Source organism: Ambystoma mexicanum, chromosome 11, assembly GCF_040938575.1.
Source record: "Ambystoma mexicanum isolate Mex_15411 chromosome 11, UKY_AmexF1_1, whole genome shotgun sequence".
NCBI lineage: Eukaryota > Metazoa > Chordata > Amphibia > Caudata > Ambystomatidae > Ambystoma > Ambystoma mexicanum.
In genome coordinates, this window is record NC_090934.1 from 1,089,689,862 (window position 1) to 1,089,702,042 (window position 12,181).

The 12,181-nt window shown below is 48.3% G+C and overlaps 1 protein-coding gene across 2 annotated transcripts in view; it reads left to right on the plus strand.

The window, feature by feature from the left end:
• The window catches only part of AQP9 (aquaporin 9), a 386,487-nt gene that overhangs the window by 348,137 nt on the left and 26,169 nt on the right, over positions 1–12,181 (plus strand). The window contains exon 6 of one of the 2 annotated variants that reach the window (XR_011279784.1): positions 751–836. The exons of the other annotated variant lie outside the window; for it this stretch is intronic. The gene's annotated coding sequence lies outside the window, so the exon portion shown is untranslated. The remainder of the gene's footprint in view (positions 1–750; positions 837–12,181) is intronic. 2 annotated transcript variants of the gene reach the window in all.

Sequence of the window (12,181 nt, forward strand, 5' to 3'; positions counted from 1 at the left end):
AAGCACAACATCGATGCGATAAGTAAGTGCAACTGGATTGCTTTGAAAATATATATTTCTGTGTATAACATCTATGCTCGTCCAGAGCTAGCCTCGCGCTAAATGAATGTTTTTTCTATACATAGCATTTAGATAATTCGAACTCAAGTGCTATGCAGCAGTAGCCCAGTGCACAGCACCCAGGGGAAAGAAAAGGAGAAAAACCCACCCCCTGCACCTTGCAACAAAATAATTGACAGGTACCCACTACTTGTTACAGGTGATGGGATAAATGCACTTAATCCCCTGATTTAATGTTAGAAATGCTGCAGTAATAGTGCCAAATATAAACATAAAAAAATACCCATAACTGACAGAGAGCTCACCAAAATGTTTGTCTTCCCTCTAGCACCCATTGAAAAGAATACCCATAATTTCCAAACAAAAGCCAGTATCTAATATGGCACACCTAGGAATGAACTTCAATATTTAATCTCAAGATTGGACATGGACCAATATTAATAATCCTCAGGTAATGAAGATACAATATACATGTATTGACCAACTGCTACCAGTAATATGATGGGCTTTGGGCTTGATAGTAACAACATAATGTGATGACAATAACATATCAGGGATGGTATCTTGTTGGGTATATATGTAGCATCTCAGATCAAAGAAATGGTTTGCCTAGCATGAAGTGCATCTACTGTCGATATGTCCAGTAAGGCAGCATAAACATCATTTGGACTATGTGTTGTCCTTTTGCAGTTGCAAATGACATGAACATCCCGGATAATGCCATGAGAGGGATATCAGTTCAGAAAAAAACTCCACACGGCGAGAAAATTTGAAAGGTCAGTCTACATTGCAATGTGTCCATGAGTGCATTGCATATTAGGTCAAAAATTGTGGTTCTGATCTACCTGGTTTTAATTAAGCGTTTTGATTATTTTTATATCTCAGTTTCCGCTGCACAAGGCCTTGTGCAAAAAGCTATGTGCGAATAAGCCCCGACACTCACTGTTACAAGCGTCCTGAAGATGGATTTGAAGCTACACCGAAAATAGATTAGTTCATACTGGTGTTTCCTTGAGACCTAGAAACACTAACACTTGTAGACGCCCCTTAAGAGAAAACCAATACATGGGGCCAGACTTCAATTATATTTCACTTTTGTTACTAACATCTGAAAAGCATTTTAAAATTATTTAACATCTTGTTTTCTCTCCCTCGTTTGTATAGTGAATGCCTTATCCAGTATGCGTTGTTGAGATACCATTTTTTGTGTATGTGAGGCTTGTCTTTTATTGATTTTAACCTTTTGTTAAAAGTGTATACTGATTAAAATATGTGGTTATTTAACCCTACATGGGTTGTGGCTGTATAAATAATTTATGACAGTCTTTGTGCCACATGGGCTCTAGTCACTGACGACCTGCATGTGTGGAAGCAGGGCAGTTCGTTGTGGTAACTGTTCTTTATTGGATTGCCTTTTGACCACAGTGCTTCCCTCACTTTGCCATCATTAAACTCCAACATAAATTGATCTTGTAGTCTCTCATCCAGATTAATGTCAAACTCACATGATGTAGCCAAACCATGTAAGGCTGTAATGAATTGCTCAACAGTTTCCCCGGCTTCTTGTTTCAGTTTGCCAAAATGGAATCTCTCAAGAATAATGCTCACAGATTTTTCATAATCCTTATCTAGCATTTTAATATATTTTTGATACTCTGTAAGTCCTGATGCTTCCTCATCGGATAGAGGAGGAAGATTTTCAAATTGTTTGTGCCCATAGTTGCCTAGGCAGTGTATGAGTAAACATTTTTGTTCGATCACTGGCAGAATACAAACCATGTGCTGCAAATACATAATGGTCAAAACTTTTTTTCCATCATTTCCAGGGCACTATTGTTTTACCCTTGGTATCCAGGAAATAATTTGGTGGTGGAATTCCCTGCATGGTTGTTTGTAGTATGTCAGGTTTGATTCACAAGTAGTAGTGCACTTTGTTTTAAAAACTTGTATGCCAGGACTGTGTTGTGTTGAATGTTGATGATGCTAAATGCTTGGTACACTTCAGAAAACTATCAATGATAAACATCAGCAATGTAATGAATACTGGTGACTTCACCGAGAGTTCCTGAATTAGGGCGTTGTCTTGATAAGAATTACAGGTTCTTGATAGAAATATGTGTTTTTATTTCACATTAACATGGCCTTGCATTGTGGTTAACTTGTTATGCTAATTGTGACTGCATACTACAGTTGTGGCTGTACTTATGAAGTGGAAACCTGCTTTGATTCCTTTATGAATCTCAAACAGTTGCCTTGCCCTGCCTTGGAATGGGCACAGGTCTCAGGAATCTAATGCAGAATGCTCAGTTGATAGTGACAATATTGTTTTTTCCTTGCTTGGCTTGTGCGCTTGGTTGGGGATGCAGGCATGCGCTGAGGTTACGATTGTGCCCGAAATGTAGGATTTCATACGGTATCGGGTAGCAGAGGCAAATAGGTTTTCTTTGGTTGCCGGCGCTCCGCTGACTTACTTTCAACATCCAAGGCTGGGCGGCACACTTATGAGGAGTTCAGAAACATGTTGAGTCGCAGACTGCTGCAGATGTCATCTAATCATCTGGTTAGTACAGCTGTGCACCTTTACTTTTACTTTCTGTGTTTCTCGATCCGTTTGCTTTGCTTCCAGGTTTTGCTCAAACCTCGATAATTTATCTTCAGAAACATCCAGGGCTGCAGAGCTGTGGGTAATAATTGGAGAACGGCTACTCGGTGGGCAGCCGTTCAGAAGGATCCCATCCTCATCGCCACTGAAATGACCTCGTCACACAAATTGAAGGAAAAGAGTTTATTGAGATCATAAGTTCGCCCACAAGCTCAAACACAACACTATAATCAACTGCTCTACTGTTAGCATTTTTCCCTTAGCATTCTGTGTTCTTTATTCCACATTCAACACGGCTTTGCATGGAACATAGAACAAAGCACACAGAATGCTCCCACTGCATCACTCCCCATGGCCTGATACTCTGTATCTCAGTTGACTTTGAGGTGCCAACTGCCAGTGTAGCTCTAATTACATTGGGCCTGATTACGAGGCTGGCAGTAAGGCGACAACGGCACCGGTATCGCTACCGGTACCGTTGCTACCATACCGCCGAACTAGGGGTTCTGCGCGCGGGTGCCCTTGCAGCCACCAGGTCTGGGGATGGGGAGTCCCTTATTACAGGCACCCGCTGATGGGCAATTACTGGGTCCGGGTCTGCCAAACTCGGCATGACCCGTTTTGCCCATTCGAGGGTGCCGGAAAAAAATGGATACCGGCAGCAGCTGTGCCTGTACTACTCCGTTTGACTTTGATAGAATCATGAGAGTTGTCAGGTTTGCAAGAGAGAGCTATTAATCTGCATGTCATGGTCATTGGTATTCCTGGTGAGAATCACTGTCGGCCTCATTACACGGTAGGCGGTAAGATACCGCCTTTACGGGCATGGTGCTAACAACGTGTCCGCGTAGGCCAGAGGCTGCTAATTGCGTGCCATTACGAGTACGCGGGCACGAGCTTAGCGCCATGCCGGTATTGACACTACCGCCATGCCGGTAAAGACCCCGTAAAGGCCCTTAGCGGCACCTATGAAAGCGCTGATAGCACTTCCGACCTCCTGCAACACGGCACTAGCGGTGACCGCTATTAGCGGTCACCATAAATAAGCGGAACCAGAAGTAGCATCATCGCACAGGAACGGGAAAGAGCATGGCGGCCATCTTTAAAAACACAATCCATTGCCATCCTCTGTCCCCAGGACCTGCATCCACACCAGTGCCATACAAAATCAAACAAGACCCCCTGACAATGCCCAAGGCAATCAAAAAAGGAGCGGAGTGGCTGCGGAAGGAGCGATTCACCAATGAGGAGCTCATCATGCTCACTAAAACGCTTGCCGCCGAAGCGAAGGTGGTTTACACAAATTACATGCGGCGTGTCACCCTAATAAAGAAAAAGGCAATCTGGGCAGAGGTGGCCCACAAAGTTAGTGCGGTGGGCACCACCACCCGCACCGTGAAAGATTGCAGGAAGCGGTGGGACGATCTCCGCCTCCGTGTACCCAGCATCCTGGCTGCCAATCGGAACCTGGCCATGGCCACAGGAGGCGGTGGAGGATCCCCTATCAAACTGATGGAGTGGGAGGAGACCTGTGTGAGCACCATAGGTGTGGAAACTATAGAGGGAGTCGGCGAAATGGAGCGGGGTGCACCCACATCGTCAGATGGAGGTGAGTGTCCACATAAAACACTGCAATGTGAAAGATGAGGTATCCCCCCAAATCTGAGCCCTACATCAGCGCATGGATGTGGCCACAAACATACATGCACACAACCCTGCCGATGTGAGGGTCACATCCCAACACACACACATGCACGCATCACCACAGACACGTGCCACCCAGGCCCATGCATGAATGACCCACCCAACAGTCCTACGACCTGTATGCCCACAAATGAAGTCCAAATGCATAGAACAGCATGATGAACAACATCTGCATGAATGCTCGTTGACCTATCACCAATGCCATCCCCCTCTTTGTCCCCCACAGGCTCACAGACTGACAGCGATGAGCAGGACACTGCGAGACAGGCTCCCCCCGCCAAGAAACAACCCAGGGGAAAGGAGGCAAGCAACATCGCAAGCACATCGAGGGGCACAGGGAGGAGTGCACTCCCGGAGAGGGCCAAACACAGCAAACCACCCACGTCACCAAGCCGTGAACCCATGGCAGAAACGATTGCAGCACCCACTCCAGTGATCCCCCCAACGCACAAACCACCCACGGAAGGGCCACTGTCTGCTGCCAACAGTTCCATTGGCGAGGCAGTAGCCACTTCACCACTGTCCGATGTGGAGGACACTTGTGACTTGGCTATGCAGGAGCCCACCCCCCAGCAATCAAAAGAACCAAGCCCACGCCCCACATCACAATCCAGCAGCCATGCCCAGTCTGGCAAGGAAATGGTGGCAGGGTGCTGGACCCATAGAACAAGTTGCGGCACCCACCCCACAAGCAACACATAGTGGCCATGACATGGCCATCATCAGACAGCGGCAGGAGGAGATAACAGCGCTGGTTGGCCAGCATGTTGATGAGGCAGCACGTTTGAGGGAGGAGTGCAGGGAGAATGCAAGGGAGATCAGACAGGGAATGGAAGCCTGCACCAACAGGCTCTGCGAGGAAATGGCACTAGTTAGGCAGGTCCTGACACGCATAGCTACGCTATGGACAGACAGAACCCCCCACAACCACAAGAACAACCATGCACCTCCTCCTCTGCCAGCTCAAGGCAGACGAGCCCCCGGCGCCGGTCCTTGCGATCTATGCGGCTCACACCCTTCCAACCCCCTAAGCGTGGGAGTGGGGATGGGAAATAGGGCCAGCCCGATGTAGCTGTCACATGTACAGCAAGACAGCAACATTGTACCAGCCATACATGGAAGTGTTGTGGTGGGAGGGAGGAAAGGGTGTTTTGGGAGTGTTGTGGGGGAGGGGGGAAAGGGTGTTTTGGAGTGTTGTGGGGGGAGGGGGGAAAGGGTGTTTTGGGAGTGTTGTGGGGGAGAGGGGAAAGGGTGTTTTGGGAGTGTTGTGGAGGGAGGGGGGAAAGGGTGTTTGAGTAGTTGGGTCCATGCACTTCTTTACCTCATAATATATTAAACACACTGGTGACAAGTCAAAACACATGCTTGGACCTTATCATTGTGTATGCGAGCTTTATTGGGGGGACAGGGCCCAGTGTGCGCTTCACCACAAAACCCAGTGGACAAATGCCCACATCCATTCAACAGAGTAGGACCATGTGAATCCGAATATTTAGTTGATCAGATGCTGACGCACAGCGCGTCCCTCCTGGGCATCGCCTCCTGCATGACCTGCAGCCCCGTCTCCTCCCTCCTCATCCCCATCATCATCCTCATCAGGTGGTTGCATTTCAATGTCAGGGGGCATTGGCACATTCCGTCTGATACACATATTGTGCAGCATGACACATGCCATGGTGATCTTGGCCACCTTCTCATGGCCGTACAGGTGTGCCCCACCCGACCTGCTGAGGCACCGGAACCGTGTCTTCAAAAGGCCAATTGTCTGCTCAATTACGACGCGGGTACGGGTACTTGCACGATTGTATTCCTCTTCGTGCCTGTTCTGTGGGTTCCGTACAGGGGTAAGGAGCCACCTCTTCAGGGGATAGCCAGCGACACCTGCATGGGTGCAAGAATGGGGATGTGTTACTGTTTACATCAAGTGGAACCTGTACATATCACCCAAATTAACTTTGCATTGTGATTGGCATCCACGAATCCCAGCATGCATGGAGACTATCAGTGTAACTGCAATGTGAGAGGGTGAGCTAGTCCTTGCAAGTGGACATGCACCTTGCATGCATCCGGCAGTTATTGCCATGTTCTGGGTGAGGACAGGTCATTAGTGTTTCTGAGCCCAGGCAAGGTTTGTACCACACTGCTAGTGTACTGCCATTCTGAAATCGATGTCCCCATGCTGTGAAGCGGCACTTCAGTAGTGGTGTACGGGTGATCCCTTAATATGCACTCAAGGGGGCATATCTGTTGTGATGTTGTTCAGTGCACATTTCCATTTTGCATATTGGCTTCATGGTGCTGCTTTGTGTCATATAGGGTATGGTATGATGTGCAATGTGCATGTGGATAGATATGTCATGTTTGGCGTATTGGATTGATTCCTTTGTTGTGCAGCTTCCAACTTGCATGTGGTTTTGTGTCTGGTCATTGTGGGCTGCCTTGGTGGACATTGGCGTACATCTGTATGTCCATTTATTCTACAGCGACAGTCCACACCCAGTAGGAGTATGTATCTCTTCCTCCCCCCCAATCACACCCAGTAGGAGTATGCATCTCCCCCCCCCCCCAAACACACCCAGTAGGAGTATGCATCTCCCCCCAATCACACCCAGTAGGAGTATGCATCTCTCCCCTCCCAATCACACCCAGTAGGAGTATGCATCTCTCCCCCCAATCACACCCAGTAGGAGTATGCATCTCTCCCCCCCAATCACACCCAGTAGGAGTATGCATCTCTTCCCCCCCAATCACTATCCACATCACACTGCCATGTGCTTACCCAGCTACTCACCAAGTAGCCACGCACGTTGTCCAGCATGTCGCTCCATGTAGCGTGGTATCGTTGAGTTCCACAGGACCATTGAATCATGGGTTGATCTGGGATATCGGGCACAGCAATGTGTGATTATCTTGTTTGAGTCACATACCATTTGGACATTGATGGAGTGCTATTGCTTTCTGTTTCGGTACACTACCTCATTGTCATGTGGGACCACCAATTCCACATGGGTACAGTCGATGGCCCTGATGCAACTTGGGATGCCTGCCAGTGAATAGAAGCCAACTTTGGTGTTAGAGATCTCCTGGGCAGTCCGTGGCAGGGATATGTTTTCACTTGTGTGCTTCAGGAGCGAATCGAGCACCTGTTTCAGAGTGCGTGAAAATACTGGTTGTGATATGCCATGCATCTGTCCTACTGTATGCTGGTAGGTGCCTGTTGCCAGGAAGTGGAGCACAGTTACCACCTTCAGTAGAGGGGGGGATGGCAGTACGGATGTCTATGAGGCTCACAATGTTGTTGTGTATCATGTCCACAATGGTGGTGATGGTATCCCTGTCTAGACGGTACAGGGTGTGTATCTGCTCAGGGGTTAGGTTGAATGGACTGGCTCTGATCCTGGGGATTTGCGGCTGCCTCTGGGGTATGACTAGGTGCACTGGTGGGGCTTGCATGGCCTGTCTCGCCCTCCTCCTCCTCCTGCGTCTCCTCTGTGCTGCCTGTTGTTGTTGGTGCTGCAATGCAATCATGTCCTCCAGCCCATGTAATGCTGCTAGTATTGGAACCATCTTGGTGTGGGAAGGGGTGTGGTGTGTTCCTTTTGTGCTGCCACAGTCTCCATTGCCTCCACCTGTGCTGATTGTGGCCACCTGTGGCAGGTGGGAACACTGCTCATGTCTCTTAACGGGTGGTCCGCGATGCCAGTATTTCCTCCATGCCGGTATGGCCTTTTTTGGCCTAATGCATGCCACTATTTGCGGGTTTGCATGGCTTGTGATGGTCTGCTATTAGCGCCATGCCGCTATTTGCGACATGAATGGTCGCGCGCTCGCGGACTGCCTGCTATTAGAGGCACCGTTCTTAGCGGTGCCCCTATTAGCGGTTATCCGGGTCGTAATTAGCAAGGGAATTTAGCGATACCGCTAATCCCTTATCGGTATCGTTATTCCCTTACCGCCATCCGTGTAATGAGGCCCTGTGACTGGAACAAATTAATGTGTACTGACAATTGTACATCAATGTCATTTCAGGAAGAATCTCTTCACAAAGCAACTTCATTTACTCCAACATTTTAGCACTTTCTCAAATTTGTCGAATAGTGGTCTGATATTTCTGCTGTGTTTGTTTGCAGTCGAGAATACTTCAGTATTAACTGAAGAAAATCAATTCATTTCCTAAACATGATGATTATGATGATTGGTTACTTATAACGCGCTTAATACCCAGAGGTTTATAAGTGCGTACCCGGGGATCGAACCTGTGTTGCTCCGCGTCATCTTGCTTCCAAGGCGAGCTATCCTCCCGAGACCATGAATAAAAAACTCAAAACATCCATGAATTTTGCAACTCCATTCATTCTGCATTCTATTTCTCTTTATTGACATTTTCAAAATAACAATAAACAAAAATGACTCCTCCCCTTCCCTCCCCAACCCTCCCTCTAATCCCTCCTCCTCCTTCTCCCTCTCTCTAACCATGTGGGGTGGATGGGGGATTGCCATATTGTAAAGCCACATACTAGTTGATGTCCAAAAGTTTCAGGTGCTGGGGACACCATTGAAATCTGAAGTCTTTCCTGAGGTAGGACAGCACCTCCCCCCAGTCTCTGGCAAATGTTGTACGTTTATTGTCCATTGCATATGTGCCCCACTCCAGCGCCACAAAGCCCCAGACCTTGTGCAACCAGTCCTGATGAGTCCTGACCTCTGACCCTCTCCATCTCTGCGCAATGACTAGCATCACTGCCAGCGTTAACACCAGGGGAACCTTTCTCCAGCCGCAGGGTTCCCCCTCCCTTTCCAAGTTCAATATTACCTCTTCCGGGGGGGCTTATTGACATGTCCCCGAAGGCTAGTCTTTGAGCCTCTTGCACCTACCCCCAAAAAAGGGCTATCTTGGGACATTTGAACCCGATTTGAAACAGGTTCCAGTGATCCCACATCCCCTCCAAGGACTCTGGGTATATTTTATGTAGTTGGGCTGCAGTATAGTGCCAGGGAAAAAATCAGCTTGTATCAGTATTATTTAAGTAGGTGGGCCTTCGCCAATTTTGGTGCCAGCTTCCATAGCCTCTCCCAGTCCTCCCTAGCTGTGACCTTCCCTAATGTTTTCTCCCATTTTGCCATGTAGGCCATGAGGCCCTGGGGACGGCATCATCCAGGATCCTATAAATGCCAGGATAAGGCCCCTAGCCCCGTCTAGCCCTGTCAGGAATCTGTCAAATGTCATAAGCAGGTGGGAGGCAGCTGCCTTAATTACTGGGTTCAGTACCTAGTGCCTGATCTGCTAATATCTCAACCTTTCAGGCTCAATCCAAAGCTTAGTTTACAATCAACAAAGGGTATAAACATCTGACCTTGAAACATATCCCGAATCATCTCACAGCCCCCCCACCCCCTCAATCGAGTAAATACATCTGTTTCCACTCCCGGTGTGAAGTCTGGGTTGCCCAAGATCAGTGTGAAAGAGAATGGGAAAGTTGTGATGTTGTATTTCCTAGCATCCCATGTGTCCGCCACCAGCTTTGTGATTACACTAGAGTACAATCGTCGGGGTCTATCTTGACGCTTCAACCAGAGGACATCACGTAAGTCGTGTCCTACCACCGCCCGGTCCACTTTCGCCCATTGTTTCCCACCCGACCCATGAACCACTCTTTTATTATTCTTATCTGGGCTGCGCCATGATATAGTTGGATGTTGGAGAATGCCAGGCCACCCTCTCTTCTCTGGGAATTAGTAGTGCTCGGTTGATTCTCTGTCTTTTCCCTTCCCGTATGAATCCACCCATAGGTTTCCCCAGTTCCTGAAAGAACTGACTCTGAACAGGTACCGGCAGGGCCTGAAAAAGGTAAAGTAAATGGTGGAGTGTGACCATCTTCATCACCTCTATTCGGCCCAACCATGAGATCCTAAGTGTTTTCCATCTATGTAGATCTGCTGCAAAAGATGCAAGCAGAGGGGGATAGTTCACTGCATACCAACCCGAGAGCTGAGATGTGATATTTATCCCCAGGTATTTGATTCCCTTCGGTCTCCATGCATAGGGGCCACCTGCTTGAGAGAAGCGACCTCCCCCGCCCCACTATCAAACTTAAAATCTCAGACTTCGTTTTGTTAATTTTCAAACTGGAATTGTCTCTGAACTCCGAGAGAATCTGCCTTCAGCGATGTCTTCGGGTGTGTGAGGGAGTGGAGCATGTCATCCACAAAAGCAGCTACTTCATGCACCCATCCCCCAAAGGGAATTCCCTGGACGCTAGCTGCATCCCTCAATCTCTGCAGTAGAGGCTCCAAGTTTATCGTGTAGATCAGTGGGGAGAGAGGACACCCCTGTTTAGTGCCCCTAGTCAATTTAAACTCACGAGAGAGAGTCCCATTGATCATAAGCCTCTCTGCCGGGGTACTATAGTTTGCCTGGACCCTCTTAAGAAAATTCCGTCCTCAACCCCATTTTCGCCATCAGTCTAAACAGGAAAGGCGATTCCACTCTGTCGAACACCTTCTCAGCGTCGAAGGAGAGGAGAATTGCAGGCATCGAAGTCTTATGGCCTCTTTTCGCCAGGTGGGCTATTTGTCTTACACTGTCAATAGTTTGTCGGCCTTCCACAAATCCGGCCTGATCGGGATGTATCAAGCGTGGGATTAAGCCCTCTAATTGGTTGGCCAGGATTTTTGTATAAATCTTAGCATCAACATTAATCAGTGCTATTGGTCGATACGAGCTACACCTGGTTGCGTCTTTGTTAGGTTTGGGGATAAGGGTAATTTTAGCTTCCTCCATCGACTTCAAGATGCTTCCCCTTTCCCGGTAGTGATTGTAGAGCCTGACAAGCTGAGGGACCAAGATTCTCGCAAAGGCCTTCTAATAGGCTGCTGTAAAACCATCTGGGCCCACCAGCTTGTTGAGGGGCAGAGCCTTTATTACTCTGCGCACCACATTCCTCGGTTATGTCTCTCCTTAATTCCTCCTTCTGCTCATCCCCCAAGCTCTGCAAGTTTATTGTTTTCGGCTGCTCTGCAAGTGTATTGTTTTTGGCCCGCTGGGGTTTGTGTCAAGTACAGATCAGTGTAGTACTGCGCAAAACAGTTTTGAAAGTTTTGAATGTACTCCGTGAGTGTGTGGCACCTGCCCTGCTCATCTACTACCGCAGTCACCGTCTTTTGACTTGCTGCACCTCTCAGTAATCAGCCCAATAGCTTGTCAGCCTTGATGTTTTATCGTTGGCGTACTGACAACAAGGCTCTTTCTGACCTTTTCATCCTTAAGACATTTAGATGGCTGAACGCCTGCCTTTATGTCCTCAGGTTTTCCCTACTCAGGGCACCCGCCAGCCTTCTACTGCTGTCCTCCACTTCCGCCTCTAGTTGAGTTTCCAGTAGCTTTATCTGCCTGTCCCTTTTAGCCTTGGCCGCAATGACCTCCCCCTTATCATGGCCTTAAATGCACCCCATTGTGTCACCTCCCCATGTCCTGTACCCTATTCAGTTCAGAGTAGGAGATCATCTTGTCCTCCATTTCCCTTCTAAGGATTGGGCACCTTAGCAGTTCCCCTGGCTCCTGACCCCCTGCCTTCGGCCCGAGATATGCATGGGCATCCTCACTACCTCATGGTCTGCAATCCCCATTGGACCCACCTCTATTTTTGTGATTTCCCCCAGGAGCGGAGCCGATACCCAAATGGAATCGATCGGGGAGTGTTAGTGATGTACGTTTGAGAAGAAGGTGAAATCTTCCCTATTGCCATGTTTTCCCCTCAAAGCAATCTCTAAGACCCAGTGGGCCTCATTACGAGTATGGAGGTAGCCATGCTGCTT